The sequence below is a fragment of the Cervus elaphus genome, chromosome 20 (genome assembly GCF_910594005.1).
Source record: "Cervus elaphus chromosome 20, mCerEla1.1, whole genome shotgun sequence".
Taxonomy (NCBI): Eukaryota; Metazoa; Chordata; class Mammalia; order Artiodactyla; family Cervidae; genus Cervus; species Cervus elaphus.
In genome coordinates, this window is record NC_057834.1 from 82,524,846 (window position 1) to 82,542,249 (window position 17,404).

Here is a 17,404-nt window from a genome sequence, read left to right on the forward strand (position 1 = left end):
CAGAGACATCAAGCAACTTGCCTGAGTTCACAGAGCTACTGAGTGAGGGAGATGGGGTTTTTATTCAGGACTGCTTGACTCCAATATCAACTTGTAATATCAGCCAAAAAAAGTCATCAATATACCTGCTGAGTCCTAGACCTAAGCTGCTGTCTCCTGAGATCTTTGACATTTCCCTTGTTTGGCTCATTATCTCCTATCCTCCTCCTTTTTCCCCCCTCTGAAACAAATTCATTCATAACTGTGGATGTGGGTGAAGAGAGAGGTGTTCTTGTTCTGTGCCATGGAGAGAAGAGAATATGCAGGAAGGGGGCCTCTAATTAGCTGGTCCCAGCCCTTCACTAGGCTAGCAGGGTTTCTTTATTTTTAAGGCTTCAAGGCAGGGGCCAGGCTAGGCAGAGAACAATGAGTAAGTCATAGAGGTAAGGCTTTTAATGATACATTCGTTAATGAAATGGCACTCCATGGGTTCACTTATTAGTAACTTAGCTCAAACAGCCATGTCCTACTGCTAGCTTGCCACTGACGACCCAGTGTGACCTCAGAATTGTCAGCTTCACCTAAAAAAGAGCACATGTAGCAGAAAATAACAGAAGCAGCAGCATAATTTGAGTGGAAAGATTAGCAACAACAGAGAAAGCTCTTGAATCTCTGTATTTCTAGTTTGCTGTGAAATTATGTCACCAGTGCAGCTATTTGAAGAACGGGCTAACCTTGCGGCATTTGGGTTTCTGTGTGATTTGTAAACAATAGGATGACTTGATTGAATGTTTTCAGAGCCTGGATGACAGTGCTGGCACTAGAGGAGTGACTAGCTCAACTCCATTCTCAACTAATTATATAGTGTGGATTTTCTTTATGTTTTCCAGGGCGCTGGGGTTTTTAACTTTATGTTTGGAAAATGATTTATGGGGAAAACACTTGTGTACAGACCTTGCTTGACGACTAGGGAATCGTAAATGATATGTGGATGTGAAAGTTTATAATACTTCCCATTTATATAACCTCATTTATTTGAATAACTCAATGACCTTTCCATCAATTATTGAATTAAACCTTTTAATATTCCTCTGCAAAATGGGAAGTGTGCATTTACTCTTTATTTTATGGCTGGATGATGGGGTCATGATGATTTGAACTGCCTTTCTGGGATGAACCAGATCTTACATTCATGCTTTGTATCCATAGTTAAAGGCTGCTTCCTAAATGGGACACATAGATAAAATGTCCTTTTTTTTGTGACTCTGATGGGGTTAGGGCAGACTGCCTCCAAATATGCCACTTTGGCATATTGATTATTTAGAATTAAAGTTACTTAAGACATAGCAGGTGCCAGAAGGACTCAGTGCTTCCTTTGTCCATCTGAAAGCAGGAAATAAAGTCCCCAGGTGAAGGTAGTCTCCTTACACCTGGAGGGTAGAAGGCATCCTTAATGCCAGAGTTGGGGAATTCAGGACTAAGAAACTTATATTGACAAACTTTGTTACTTCTGAATTAATTTATGACTCCAAATCTAAAAACCTTTTTTAGTTCTTCACAAATAATTTTTGTCTGTTTGTTTAAAAGTATAAAGTTTGCCTGCTTTGGTCACTTCTTTGAGTCTCATATTCTTATGATCTCCTGTGCATATGAAATTAAATCTGTTCTTCTCCTGTTCTTCTATCTTATGCCAGTTAATTACTAGGCCAGTCAAAGAACCTAGAAGCGAGGAAGGGAATCATTTTCTATTGTATGCCTCTGTACATTCTCATGAACGATTCAGGATTCCTGTGTGTGGTTCCTATGTACTTTCTTTGTGCAAAGCTAAACAAATGTAGTTTTTGTGTGTGTGTGTGTCTGAAGTCTGATTGTAAAACTAGAGATTTTCCAGGGTGAATGAATTCCTAGTAATTTTATAGCATGAAATCTAATGGTTTTCATTTTCACTGCTGAACAAGTCTTATTTTCTAGTGAGGAAATTGTGGAAAGGGTGATGAATTTGAATCATCATCAACAGCTTGAGTCAGAAAAGCTTTCCAGATGTCAGATATATGGAGGACACATGTTGGAGGTGATCCCTTTTTCATGTTGTCTTTTCAGAGTTTCTCTTCACAGTTTTTCAGTTCCTTGTGTCCTTTTACATAGCCCCACCAGTTCCTCACTTTGTCTCCTGTAACTACAGCGTAATCAGCTCATTTCTCTCAGCTTCTAAAACAGCTCCACTTACCACCAACTCCTGCACCCTTCTTGCCTTTGGCTATCTAGTCACGAAGCCAGGCAGTAATGAAAATGGGTTTCATTAAACAGGAATCCTACTTATTTTCTCCAACCACTATGTTAATAATCTCCCTCCTCAATATAAAGGCTTAAACACATACCAATATAACTAGTTTTTTCAGCTATTTTTTCTAAAGAAGATTATTTCCTGGGGATAAAAATATCCCTCTTCAAAATCTAGGACTTTGTTGTTAGAAATGAAGACCCAAAGTATATAGAACTCTTTTTTTTTTTTTTTCCTTAGCTCCAGAAGCGAATGAAGCTTGAAACTCCCAACTTCTAGTCATTCGGTTTTGAAAATGAACACAAAATAGATATGAGGAGCTCAAACATTTCCTTACTAAAGCATGAATTTTGCAGGCCCTTATGAATAATCAAGATGAGTATTTGAATACAGACATAGTTTACAGGCATATGAATATAAAGAATAGAATATAAATTTTTCCCTGGATCAACTGAAATATGTACCAGGACATACATAGTATAATACTGAAGGAAGAAACAGAAACTCTGATGGGTGTTGTGTCTTTCTAAAAGAAAGCCAGCCATGCAGGGGAGTGTTACCCTTCTATCTCAGCAGGCTGCTGTCATAGAGTCCATCGTGATTGGGGTTGAAGTTCTTCAGCCTCTGCACCTTCTATCTAATGCCTGTAGTTTCTGTTTGAGTATCTAACTTACTATTTATCTGGAGGCCTGTTTTGAAATCATCCGCCTTAGCAGTTATCTTGACATTCTGCATCACAGCTTCAATCTCCCTTTTTTCCCCCTCTCCCTTGTCATGAAGTTTGTGATCATCAACAAGAAGTCAATTTTGACTCTTTTCACTCTCTGGGGCTTTTAGAGCTCTTTGCAAATACAAGGAGCGTGACCCTGGAAATTTCTTTTCCCCCAGAAAAGGAAAAAGCTCCACTTGTCAGTCAGTCATCTTGAGCCTAAGTTCTCACAAAGGAACTCAGAGCAGCCCCTGTCTAAATCTATCAAGGGGGAGGGGAAATGGGGGAGAGGGGGTCATGTTACCAAATAACTGTGATCAGCTTTAAAGTCTAGCTTCAGGGTTATTACTTACATCGCCTTTCATACAACTCAAACACAGCATAGGCGCACAAAAAAATGAAAAACACCAAATCCTTTGTTCCTGGACAAGTTTGGGGATCCAGACATTCTGAGTAATGCAATTCCTGGTTAATTGAATATTAGCCTATTTATGGGCAAAACTTATGCTACAGCAAGGGTTTGGCTGAAGCACACAGAAGGATGAATGCCTCTTTTCAGATATGCACAGTTTAAGGATTCATCCCACACTACCATGTATCTTTCTTCCAGTTCTTATATTTGTTTTATTGTATAGTGAGTTGTCCATATGTTTCTTTTACCCAGGAAGTTATAAGCAATTCAAGAGCAGAAGTGTTTTTTCCATCTTTGCAAAACCTGTAAAGTATTTCACATTATAAAAGCTCATTAATTATTTGCTGAGTTGAATTGATTGTGCCTCTCTAATATGTTTTTAGATATATTGCTCTACCAATGACCAATGCCTGCTATGTAATGTCAATGCCTTAAGTGCAAAAAAGAGAGGCCTGAAAAATATGAAACTAGTGTGTACTTTGATGATTTTTATAAAACTTAAAAGAAAAACTTTCTTTTAAAACTAATACCTTCATAAAATAATACCTGAAATCTTGAGGTATACATGCCCCCCAACACATGTGCTGTTTGAAGTATATTCCACTAGAAATGTGAAAAGATTAAAGTGGGTCATAGAACAATGAAGCACCTTGAAAATATTAGATACATGATTTAAAGAGACTGAAAGTGATTTAATAATGAGTATTCAGTTCCTCTTGGGCTTCCCTGATGATTCAGACGGTAAAGGATCTGCCCATAATGTGGGAGACTTGGGTTCGATCTTCTGGGTAGGGAAGACCTCTTGGAGAAGGGAATGTCTACCCACTCCAGTATTCTTGCCTGGAGAATTCCATGGACAGAGGAGCCTGGTGGGCTACAGTCCACGGGGTTGCAAAGAGTCAGACATGACTGAGTGACTAACGTTTTTAGCTGCACAGTGCTGTATTTAGTGTGACGATGGTACAAAAATTACGAAGGCAAATCTGAGCTCCTACTTTGCTTCACACAGTCTTCTGGGTCTATAGCGCTCATTGCACTGTGTGTGTGTGCTAAGTTGCTTCAGTCATATCCGACCCTTTGCGACCCCATGGACTGTAGCCTGCCAGTCTCCTCTGTCCATGGGATTCTCCAGGCAAGAACACTGGAGTGGGTTCCCTTTTCCTCCTCCAGGGGATCTTCCCAGCCCAGCGATCCGACCCTCATCTCTTACATCTCCTGCATTAGCACTAGCACCACCTGGTAAGCCCATTAGGGACCAATAAAGTAAGTCCTTGATCCTCACTCTCATAAAAGGAGAAGGTAGAGCCCAACAATTAGCAATTAACATAATGAGTGAATTACATAGTGATCAGAAAGGGGGCACATACAATAGACAAAGAAAAATCAGGTCCAGGTAATTGAGACTAACTGGGTAGCAAGTTAAAAAGTGTGATCAGAGTAGGCTGCATTAAGGTGGTATCTGAGCTGAGAACTTATGATAAGTGGGGGATTTAGGAGCATTCTAGGGGAAGGGAGTGGTCCTTGCAAAGGGTGAGAGCGAGCCTGGCATATTGAGGGACAGGAGGCAGAACAATGGAGGAGAATAGTAGGAGGTGAAGTCAAGAGAGTTTCTCAGGATAAACAGAATCTCTTAGGCTGTTGAGAATGAAAACTCCCAACTAAGATAGGGATCCATGGCACAATTTTTAACAGTGAAGTGATGTGATATGATGAACCTTTTAGAGTGTGCACTTTAGCTGATGAATGGAGGAAAGACCCTAGAGGTACTAGAAGCAGGGAGAGGCTTCTTTACAATGTAGGTGAGACAATTAACGCTCGATTAGTTGTCTGGCTCCCCATTAAACTGCCAGCGCCCTTGGGGAAAACACATCTTGTCCAAGTATCCTTTCTAACACAGACTTTCTACAAAGTAGATGCTTAGGTGTCTTTTGAATAAATAAGTGTATATAATTTCAGTATATCACAGAAAATCAGTAAAATATACCCCCAGAGTTTAGGATATAAAGCTACAGACATGTAGGGGAGGGTGAAATCATAACTTGTAAAGCTTTTAGAGGAGGGAACATTTCAATAAGACTACCGAGGTCTCATGGTCATAGTAATAGTAGGAGTAAAAGTAATAGCCGCTACCATTTATTGAGAACATACTACATTCCAGGTTGTGGGCTAAATTCTTTACATGTATCATCAATTGCAAAGACCAAAGAAGGGAGTTCCCAGTATAGGACATAAGGAAGTGAAGTCTGGAGTTTGGAAAGGAGGCTGACTAGCTATTTTGCTTTGTTGAAAACCTGATGCAGAATACGTGTGTGGTGCATGCTAAGTCACTTTGGGAGAAGTTGGTAAGGTTATTTGAGGCTGGATTGTGGAAACGCTTAAATTCATGCATCATGCAAATGTTTTGGATATTTTCCAGGTTTTTCAAGTTTATTTGTTTATTCAGCAGGAGAGTGCTAGGTTTAAAGCTGAGCTCGGGGAAGATTAATATAACTCTTAGATTACCTCTGGATCATTTAGCTAGAGAATAAAACTAGATGAGTGGCTGTTTCTAAGGTCAAAATTACAGTTTGATCATTTGGAAGCACTGATGTAGAAAACAGAAAGTGACACACCCCTAATATTTGTACAAGTCTGTGCAGTTTACAGAGCCCTTGCCTGTGTATCATCCCACTTGATCATCACAGCAGCCCTGCTAGGTGGCATTGCTATCACATTTTACAAATTGAGATGATTTATGCAAAAGCGATCAGTGTGCAGTCTGGCCTGGAGTAGATACTCAAGAAATGATAGCTGAAGTGGAAAAATAAGAAAACACAGGCTTGGAAAGGCTAAGCATTTAGCCCAAGGTCACATAGATGGAAATGAATGACAGAGCCAAAACTTAAAGCCAGTTTCTCTGAGTATGAGTCTAATTCTGTTTACTCCTATTTTAACTACTTTCCTGCCAGTCAGCAGAGAGCTGCATACGTTCTTAGAAAATGACAGGTGAAGGCATTAAGCATACCTGTTAACTAACTTAGTTCAAACTCTCAGTATGGGAAATATTATTTAGTATGTAATATACATTTTTACTTTAAGGGTTCTCATATATACATACATAGTCTATTGTATATGTCCTTTTATAAGTTACCGTATACTTGTATGAGTGTGTGTGTGTGTGTGTGTGTGTGTTGTATTAGATTGCTAGGGCTGCCATAGCAGAGTATCACAGGCTGGGTGGCTTAGACAACAGGCATTTATTTTGTCAGCTGCTTTAGTTTCTACTGAGGCCTCTCACTTTGGTTTGTAGTTCGCTGCCTTCTCTCTGGGTCCTCACATGGTCTTTCCTCTGTGTGCATGAACCCTTGTGTCTGTTTGTGTGTCTAAATTTTCTCTTGTTATAAGGAAACCTATCAGATTAGAATAGGGCTGGCCTAATAGTCTCATTTTAACTTAATCTCCATTGTAAAGTTACTATTTCCAAATACAGTCAATTTCTGAGATACTGGAGGTTAGAGCTTCAATGTACAAAGTTTGAGGGAATGTAATTTAACTCATAACATACACACACATATGTATATAGAAATATTTATATATATTTATTTATTTGTTTATAGGCCTTTTAGAAATACATGGTACATCCAAATGTCTCCTTTGAATTTCCAAAATATAGTATTATCTATTAACTACTTCCTGAGAAAAACTAAGGCCCTGGCACAATGACATAGGCTTAGGTGCAATGGACACAACATGGGGTTTAAATCCCTGTAACATTGGTTTTAATGCTGATTCCATCATCATTTTCCCACTTGTGTGGTCATAGGCTTGTTGCTTAACTTCAGTTTTTTCATCTGCAAATTGCAGATGAAATGGTCTTCCTTGCAGGTTTGAGTTAAGTTTAAAAATAATCCATGTGAACCTGTCTAGTATAGGGCCTGTCCGTTTGTAGGAGCTCAGAAATGTTAGCTCCTCTTTCCATCACTGCCCTGAGTGAGCTCTCAGGGCCATGCTCCCTCAAATAGAAGCAGACATCCACACAAGTAATTCCAATAGGACTTGATATGTGCCAGGAGGGCTGGCTGTTTACAACAAAAGACTGTTTGTTTCAGTGTTTTTTTTTTTTCTCTTGTATTAGCCTAATCAGGATGTTTCTATAATAAATACACTAGGTACCTAGTTCAAAATTCTATAGAAATATAATTAGCTAAGCAGGGAGCAAGACCATCCCCAAGAAAAAGAAATGCAAAAAAGCAAAATGGCTGTCTGAGGAGGCCTTACAAATAGCTGTGAAAAGAAGAGAAGCGAAAAGCAAAGGAGAAAAGGAAAGATATTCCCATTTGAATGCAGAGTTCCAAAGAATAGCAAGGAGAGATGAGAAAGCCTTCCTCAGCGATCAATGCAAAGAAATAGAGGAAAACAATAATATAGGAAAGACTAGAGATCTCTTCAAGAAAATTAGAGATACCAAGGGAACATTTCATGCAAAGATGGGCTCAATAAAGGACAGAAATGGTATGCTTTTAACAGAAACAGAAGATATTAAGAAGAGGTGGCAAGAATACACAGAAGAACTATATAAAAAAGATCTTCATGACCCAGATAATCACAAAGGTGTGATCACTCACACTCATCTAGAGCCAGACATCCTGGAATGTGAAATCAGGTGGGCCTTAGAAAGCATCACTACGAACAAAGTTAGCGGAGGTGATGGAATTTCAGTTGAGCTATTTCAAATCCTAAAAGATGATGCTGTGAAAGTACTGCGCTCAATATGTCAGCAAATTTGGAAAACTCAGCAGTGGCCACAAGACTGGAAAAGTCAGTTTTCATTCCAATCCCAAAGAAAGGTAATTCCCAAAGGCAATTGGAATTTCATTCCAATCCCAAAGAATGCTCAAACTGCTGCACGATTGCACTCATCTCACACACTAGTGAAGTAGTGCTCAAAATTCTCCAAGCCAGGCTTCAGTAATATGTGAACTGTGAAATTCCGGATGTTCAAGCTGGTTTTAGAAAAGGCAGAGGAACCAGAGATCAAATTGCCAACATCTGCTGGATCATCGAAAAAGCAAGAGAGTTCCAGAAAAATATCTATTTCTGCTTTATTGACTATGCCAAAGCCTTTGGCTGTGTAGATCACAATAAACTGTGGAAAATTCTTCAAGAGATGGGAATACTAGACCACCTGACCTGCCTGTTGAGAAATCTGTATGCTGGTCAGGAAGCAACAGTTAGAACTGGACATGGAACAACAGACTGGTTCCAAATAGAAAAAGGAATACATCAAGGCTGTATATTGTCACCCTGCTTATTTAACTTATATGCAGAGTACATCATGAGAAACACTGGGCTGGAGGAAGCAGAAGCTGGAATCAAGATTGCCAGGAGAAATATCAATAACCTCAGATATGCAGATAACACCACCCTCATGGCAGAAAGTAAAGAAGAACTAAAGAGCCTCTTGATGAAAGTGAAAGAGGAGAGTGAAAAAGTTGGCTTAAAGCTCAACATTCAGAAAACTAAGATCATGGCATCTGGTCCCATCACTTCATGTCAAATAGATGGGGAAACAGTGGAAACAGTGGCTGACTTTATCTTTCTGGGCTCCAAAATCACTGTGGATGGTGATTGCAGCCATAAAATTAAAAGACGCCTGACCTTGGAAGGAAAGTTATGACCAACCTAGACAGCATATTATAAAGCAGAGATATTATTTTGCCAACAAAGGTCCATCTAGTCAAGGCTATGGTTTTTCCAGTAGTCATGTATGGATGTGAGAGTTGGACTATAAAGAAAGCCGAGCGCTGAAGAATTGATGCTTTGATGCTTTTGAACTGTGGTGTTGGAGAAGACTCTTGGGAGTCCCTTGGACTGCAAGGAGATCCAACCATTCCACCCTAAAGGAGATCAGTCCTGGGTGTTCATTGTAAGGACTGATGTTGAAGCTGAAACTCCAATACTTTGGTCACATGATGCGGAGAGCTGACTCATTGAAAAGACCCTGATTTTGGGAAAGATTGAGGGCAGGAGGAGAAGGGGACGACAGAGGATGAGATGGTTGGATGGCATCACCGACATAATGGACATGGGTTTGGGTAGACTCCAGGAGTTGGTGATGGACAGGGAGGCCTGGCATGCTGCGGCTCATGGGGTCGCAAAGAGTCGGACACTACTGATCAACTAAACTGTACTGAAAGCTAAAAATATTAAAATTACATAAAAGTATGCTACGTCCAAACTATCAGGTTAAAAGAAATAGAATGACTATAAACCTAGATATTTTATCCTATTACAGTAGGCAACCTCAGTGTCCCTCACATGCATTCATGTGTGCTAAGTCGCTTCTGTTGTGTCCAATTCTTTGGGATGCTATGGACTGTAGCCTACCAGGTTCCTCTGTCCATGGAATTCTCTAGGGAAGAATACTGGAGTGGGTTGCCATGCTCTCCTTCATGTGATCTTCCCGACTCAGGGCTTGAACCTACGTCTCCTGCAGCTCCTGTGTTGCAGGTGGGTTTTTTACTGATGAGCCACTGGGGAAGCCCCCTGGTATTCACACTCTTGTTTAATTCCTGCCTCCTTTGAATGTGGATTGGATTTAATGATTCCCTTCTAATGAATCTAATGTACTAACAGTGATAGGATGATACTTCTGAGACTGAGTTATAAAAAGACTGTGACTTGTCTCAATTCCTCTCTAAAGCCATTTCTCTCCATCCCATTACCCTCCCTCTTTCTGTTTCTTTGTCTCTTTTTCTCATCACCAGATACCATATTGGGAGGTTACCCAGGCAGTGCATGGACAGGCTCATACACTGGAAAACAGCATGACATGGAAGCAGATCTTGTAAATCTTGTCAAGGGAACAGTCTTGGGAGCAGATTCTTCAGTGCCAGTTCAATCTCAACATGACTGCAGCTCCAGAACAGCTTGAATATATCTTGAACTACAGGTACTCTTTTAAGATACATCCAGCTTCCTAAACCATGGAAACCTGGAAATAATAAATGTTTATTCTTTTAATCTTCTAAATGTGCAGGGTAATTTGACACACAGCAATAAATAAGTTTGTTGTGATCCACACAGTCAAAGGCTTTAGCATAGTCAATGAAGCAGAAGTAGATATTTTTCTGAAATTCCCTTGCTTTCTCCATGATCCAGCAAATGTTGGCAATTTGGTATCTGGTTCCTCTGCCTCTTTAAAGCCCACCTTGTATATTTGGAAGTTCTCAGTTCATATACTACTAAAGCCTAGCTTGAGGGATTTTGAGCCTAACCTTGCTAGCATGTGAAAAGAGCACAATTATATAGTAGTTTGAACATTCTTGGCATTTCCTTTCTTTGGGATTAGAACAAAAACTGACTTTTTTTCAATCCTGTGGCCTCTGCTGAGTTTTCCAAATTTGCTGACATGTTGAGTGCAGCACTTTCACAGCATCATCTTTTAAGATTTGAAATAGCTCAGCTGAAATTCCATCACCTCCACTAGCTTTCTTTGTAGTAATGCTTCCAAAGGCAGCCCACTTGACTTCACTTGTATGGCTCTAGATGAGTGACCACACCATCATGGTTATCTGGATCTAAGACTTTTTTGGTATAGTTTTTCTGTGTATTCTTTCCACGTTTTCTTATTCACTTGTGCTTCTGTTATATTCTTTCTGTTTCTGTCCTTTATCATGCCCATCCTTGCATGAAATATTCCCTCGATAGCTTCAATATTCTTGAAGAGATCTTTAATCTTTCCCATTCTATTGTTTTTTTTTTTCTATTTCTTTGCATTGTTCATTTTAAAAGTCATATACAGATGTGAGAATTGAACCATAAAGAAGGCTGAGCACCAAAGAATTGATACTTTGAATTGTGGTGCTGAAGAAGACTCTTTAGAGTCTCTTGGACAGTAAGGAGATGAAAGCAGTCAGTCCTAAAAGACATCAACCCTGAATACTCATTGGAAGGACTGATGCTGAAGCTGAAGCTCTAATACTCTGGCCACCTGATGTGAAGAGCCAACTCGCTGAAAAAGACCATGATGCTGAGAAAGATTGAAGGCAAAAAGAGAAGGGGGTGGCAGAGGATGAGACAGTTCGATAGCATCACTGACTCAATGGACTTGAATTTGAGCAAACTATGAGAGACAGTGGAGGACAGAGGAGTCTGGCATGCTGTAGTCCATGGAGTCACAAACTAGGACACAACTTAGTGACTAATAACAACAAATAAATAAGAACTTTGCACAACTTGGGACATGTGTCTGTCTAAGAACAGAAATATTTGCATTTCATTCAACTTAAATATTTTAACAATCTAATGGGAAACTACATTTTATTTTTCATGAAGGTCTTTGCACTTGTGTGTCACATCTATACCATTTGAAAAAAAACAGAAGAGACATTGTAATCAGAGGATGACTTGATACTGTTTCTTCTTCTTAGTAGAATCTTTGGGTGAAATACTGTTAGACTTAATAAAATAAAAAATAAGCAAAAATATTTTATTTTTGCCTAATGGTGAAAGAGTCAAGTATGGCATACTATTACTGAAAATCACTTTGAATACCACAATAATAAATCACAACACAACTTAGGATCATGGCTCATAAATGAGATCTATGCACAGAACTTTGGCTGTCTAAAAGGTTATTGAAAGAAAGCATAATAATGGAATCTCAGGAAAGGAAGAGCTATACAACTGAACAGAAATATATTTAATTTTTCCTCAAGTAGAGAAAAATGCAAATAGATACATCTACTTCTGAAAAGATAGGGTTCAAAATATATAATAGCAGTGACAAGTTATATTTATAGAGCACTTCCATGTTTGTTCTTTATAGCTTTCATATCTGTAACATCCTGTTTCACAGTTCAGTTGTGAAACAGGTCAGCCTAAATGATTTTTTCTTCATTTTACAGATGAAAACAGAGATTTTGCTCTATCACCTTGGGGATGCAGATTGACTAAAACATCTTTCATTGCAATAGTTTGGAAATTTTAGGTCATACCTCATAAAACAGGTATCTGTCTACCTATCTATCTATCCATTCATCCACCCACCCATCCATCTATCTCCTGTCTGACAATCACAACCCTCTAGAAGATAGTCTGTGAGGCTGGAAATAAGGCAAAAAGTTCTTAACATTGGCTAAAATAACTCCCAAAGACATATGCACTAATATCTTAGCTGTAAAATGGTAACACTTCACTTTTTAAGAGCTGCTCAGACTTTCTATGCAGAACCTATGGACACTTGTTTTAAACGGAGTGCTAACAGGTTTGGTTTTGTTCTTTTGTTCCCAAGAAGAGAGCAGGCTGACTGAGGAGAGGCAGGCAAGCCGACAGAATAATCTGACAGCAAGGACGAGTAAGGAAGAAATTAAAAAGAAACCACGGAACTAGAGAAAGCAGCTTTCGGACACTTAAAGTGAAGGTAGACATTGTGACCTGTTTCAAAGCACTTTACAATAATTAATGCTGATAATTATCACTCCAAGGTCAGTAAAATGTCAAAATAGGATCAGTACCTTAAGGAGACAAACTAATTGTGACTGGCATATTTTGAGTATTTACTTTTTAGCAAGAACCAAGTAGATGTAGGTGCTTTACATACATTATCTCTAATCCTCTCAACCCTCAAGGTTTTGGAGTGAGAAAAATGAGACTTACAGAGTTTAAGCCACTTCCTTACGGTCCCACAGGTGCCAATAAATGATCCAGAATTCAAGTTCAGATATTTCTAATTGAAAACCTCCCTTCTGTCCACTATTCTACACAACCTGAAAGATGCCTATCAAAACCTGCCCAAGGTTTAACAACAAAAAAAGTGTTTTAGTATCTAAGAGCATATAGTTTGCTAATTTGGGAACCAAATCATTTCTGTTCTACCTGTCATTTCCCCCAAAGTACTAGTGAAATATTGATCTTTGTGAACTTTTTGGCAAAGAGCAGAGTACATTTTTTTGCTTGGCATGAACAGGATGTCTTTTTAAAATAGGAATTGTACAACAGCAGAACAGATTGCTTTGTGAGCTAGTGAGTTACCCATCTCTGAGAATATCATAGCCATAGGTATTTAATATTTTCCAGGGTTGCTGAAGACAATCTTTCTTTACAGAAAAGAAAATGGATCACTAAGGACTTGCCTCATTTCTAAGAATTTGTGTCTTGAAAATCCTGTTTCATCCTTATATGCAGTATTTCTAACAAATCCTAAATGGTGAAGAAAGATTTCCTACTAGATGAATTATCATTCTTGAGAGCACAAAAATAGTGGGTTCAACTCTCTTAAAAGTTGCATTTAGTTAAGAATTTTTTTCTGTCTTTAATCCTTTGGTGTCAAATGGATTACTGCATGTTCAATACTTAATTACTGAATCTTCATCATCTCCAAATACTTCTGTGCTTAATATTTATTAAAACCTTTTTTTCAGGGAGACAAACCTCATCTACCATCTGAAATCTAATTTTCATGACATTTTGTAGATAGTAGTTATGAACTAATAATGCACAGTGCTGTTTGAAATCATCATTCCTTATGTTATACTATGAAATTAATTTTCCCTTTTGATTTTTAATATGTTTCTCTTGTTCAGTACGGTGCCCTCCTAGTGATAATTTTGACCAGTCATTTTAAATTGCTATTCAAAACAGACTGAGTAATGTTTCACATGAACATTTCTATTACATTTCCCATGATGTTACTTATGATTAAAAAATAACTACTGTGGTAGAAAAAAAATAAAACCAAAGAAATATATAATCAAATATTTTATATCTTACTCATGACAGATGAAATAAACCTAAATCAGCTCATGTAAGTACAGATAAATATTTGTAAAAAATTTCACTGATGAATACTTTTGTCCATTCACTCTAGAACTGGATTATCAATTAGGCTCAGTAGGCATAGGGGTACTATATACTAAGTAGTGTGGGGTCTGCCATATGTTTAGGAGCACACAAATGTTTTATTTTAAGAGCAAAAAGAAAAAACAATGAACTTTTAGGTTAAAGAAAATGTCTCAATATATAATATCACTATATTCATTTTTATACCAATGCATTTATAAAATATAATTTAAAAAAATCCTTTTTAAATGGAGAAAGTAGCCTACAAAGGCAATAGTGCCCAGGACCCATGCAAGATGTAATGTTTTTCAGATTTACTCTTTCTAATAGGATTTAGTGAGCTCATTGCTGTTTATTATCCCTACTCTAGAACAGATACATAGGTGGTGAGGAAAAGTGGGGTAAAATGGTGGATGGGATAAAAGACACAACTTTTTTCTTCAAGGAACACATGAACTCCTAGCAGATGAAGTATTTGAAATGATGACAATATGGTAAATGATATTATTGACACAGATGAGATACAAGGGGAGGACTGAGGAGGCGGTGACCAGCTCTGCCTGGTGGGAATGGTGTGTGTCGTAGCACATGACAGTTATACTAGACTTTGAGAAATGAGATGGATTAACCTCATTTAATCTGAGGGGTAGTGAGAGGCTTTGCTCTTGGCAAATGGATGGCATGTGCAAGGGCCTTACAGTGTAATAAGCCTTGATACTTTCTAGAAACTGCAGATAATACATCATGGCTGCACAGAGTAACAGCAGGTACCCTGGGAGTTGTAAAAAGGTAGACGGTGTCCACAACAGGAAAAGAAGGGCCTGGGTGCCATCCTTGTCATGCCAGTCAGACTGCATTTTATTCGATAGGATAGGGTTTCTGCATTTCTTGATCTTGACATTAAATACTTTACCATTTGGCTCCTTAGAGTACCATCTCCCATGATACTCTCCCAAAATACTCCAATGCCAAACATCCTTATGGGTTTATTTGCCTAATTCTACTCTTTTGTACATGTTCTCACTCTATCTGGAAAATAATCTGTCCTTTTCTCAAAACAACCATCTCAGCATCCTCAGCTTGCCTTCCTCAGCTGTAGGGACTTGAAAACTGAGAAGAACCTTTGGAATAATCTAGTCCTTTCTTTAAAAAAAGATATTCATTTATTTTATTTGTCTGGCTGCCTTAGGTCTTAGTTGCAGCATGGGGAATCTTCGTTGCATTATGCGGGATTGTTGCGGTACAGACTCTCTAGTTGCGGTACACAGACTCTCTAGTTGTGGCTCTTGGGCTCAGTAGTTGTGGCATGCAGCCTTAGTTGCTTCAAGGCATGTGGGATCTTAATTCCCCAACCAGGGATTGAACCTGTGTCCCCTGCATTGCCAGGCAGATTCTTAATCACTGGACCACCAGGGAAGCCCATGGAATTATTTAGTCCTTAACCTTCATTTCGCTGATAAAACTGAGATCCAGAGGATCAATTAACTTGTGTCTGTTTCCATAGTCAGCAAGAAATGGAAATGAAATGGGACCAGATTTGTCTGACGGGTGGCTCACATGGTAAAAAAATCTGCCATCTGAGCCGATGTGGGACACCCGGGTTTGATTCCTGGGTCAGGAAGATTCCCTGGAGAAGGGAATGGCAACCCACTCCAGTGTTCTTGCCTGGAGAACTCCATGAACAGAGGAGCCTGGCCAGCTATAGTTCATGGGGCCACAAAGAGTCGGACATGAGTGAGTGACTAACACTTTCACTTTTCATGGTGGGAATGATTTTTGTGGCAATTGTCTTCCCACTGCATTTGGTGATTAATCATGAACTGTGCATATTGATATAGCTTGTGTCATCATCAACTATTTAAATTTTACCATCTGATTTGTTTATTCCCTGTTATATTTTCCTAACAAATGTTAATGCCCTGTGGCCCTGAACTGCCTCTTAAAGTGCTTTTCTACAAGACCTAAAGCAGTGATTTGACATATAAGGAAGCCCTTAAATAGTTAACAATCATCCTCATGAAATGATTTGCCTACTTTTAGAGATGACTGAATTTACAATGGGACAGAGAAGGAAGCAGCACTTGTCTTTCTTTGGGTTTCCAAGGAGTAAAGTCTGTGACATAGATCTCGTGCCCTTGATTTGTTGAGTCTGCTTCTTAGGAAAAAAATCTGTGAGACAATGAAGATAGGCAAAGAGAAAGAGCAAGTCTAGCCTCGGCCACATGACCTACTGGAGTCTGGTGGGCGTTCTGCAGCATTCCAGAACTGTCACTTTACAGAACTGTTCAGAAAAGGGCAGGACAAGCCTCAGCAAAGCAAGTTGAGGCTCATTGCTGTGGGCTGCCTAAGAGTGAGGTGGGCGGGGGTGGGGGACAGGGAGTATAATCTCTTCGGGGAGGGTGCTCTTTTCAAGGACAATCCCTGGAAAGGGGATAGAGGCAGCTATGAATCACTGGGAGATAAAAACCACAGCAACTTGTGATGGGTGACTGACTCAGTAAAGGGAATCTGGGCATGGCACCCGCAGCCGTGATTACCACCATCATTTAGGGGGACAGAGAAGAATAAAAACAACCAACAAATAAGCAAGACATCCCAAGTAAACAAAACAGAAAACCCAGATAACAGGAGGCAAAGAACTGATCTTCTTCCTCTAAAGTCTGGCTTCTTTTGTTAGGTCATAAATTTTTTCAAGTTCCTCCCACAGAGCTTTACTTAACCTAATGTCCCTATTGACCCCTATTCTAATAAAAATTTATTGTACAGATTTAATGTACAAACAAATGAATCACTTCTAATGGTGTGGCTTGTCTCTCAGAGGAACGCAATCACTGTTGAGGAAAAAGTGCCATAGATCATCAGATAGTAGATCATTTCCAAGGTTTTGAAGAGTAGATACTGCAGTTTCTGATTTTGCCTCAAAATAGCCATAACGACAAAGGAAAGAACCAAATCCAAAAATTAATCCCTCTCACGCCCCTGAAAAAGCCTTCCAAATCATTTACCCTACAGGTAACATTGAAACAAACCAATAAAGGCTCATATAAATGGAGATTTTTCGTAAAGATCTATCTGGCACCAAAATGTCTGTTGGGTGCAGTGGCACAGCTCTGGAACTAACACACAATCTGCCCAGCAGTGCAGGGGCTGGCTGTGTGTGATGGATCCTAAACACACTCTCCCCTTGGGCCTTGAAAGTAAT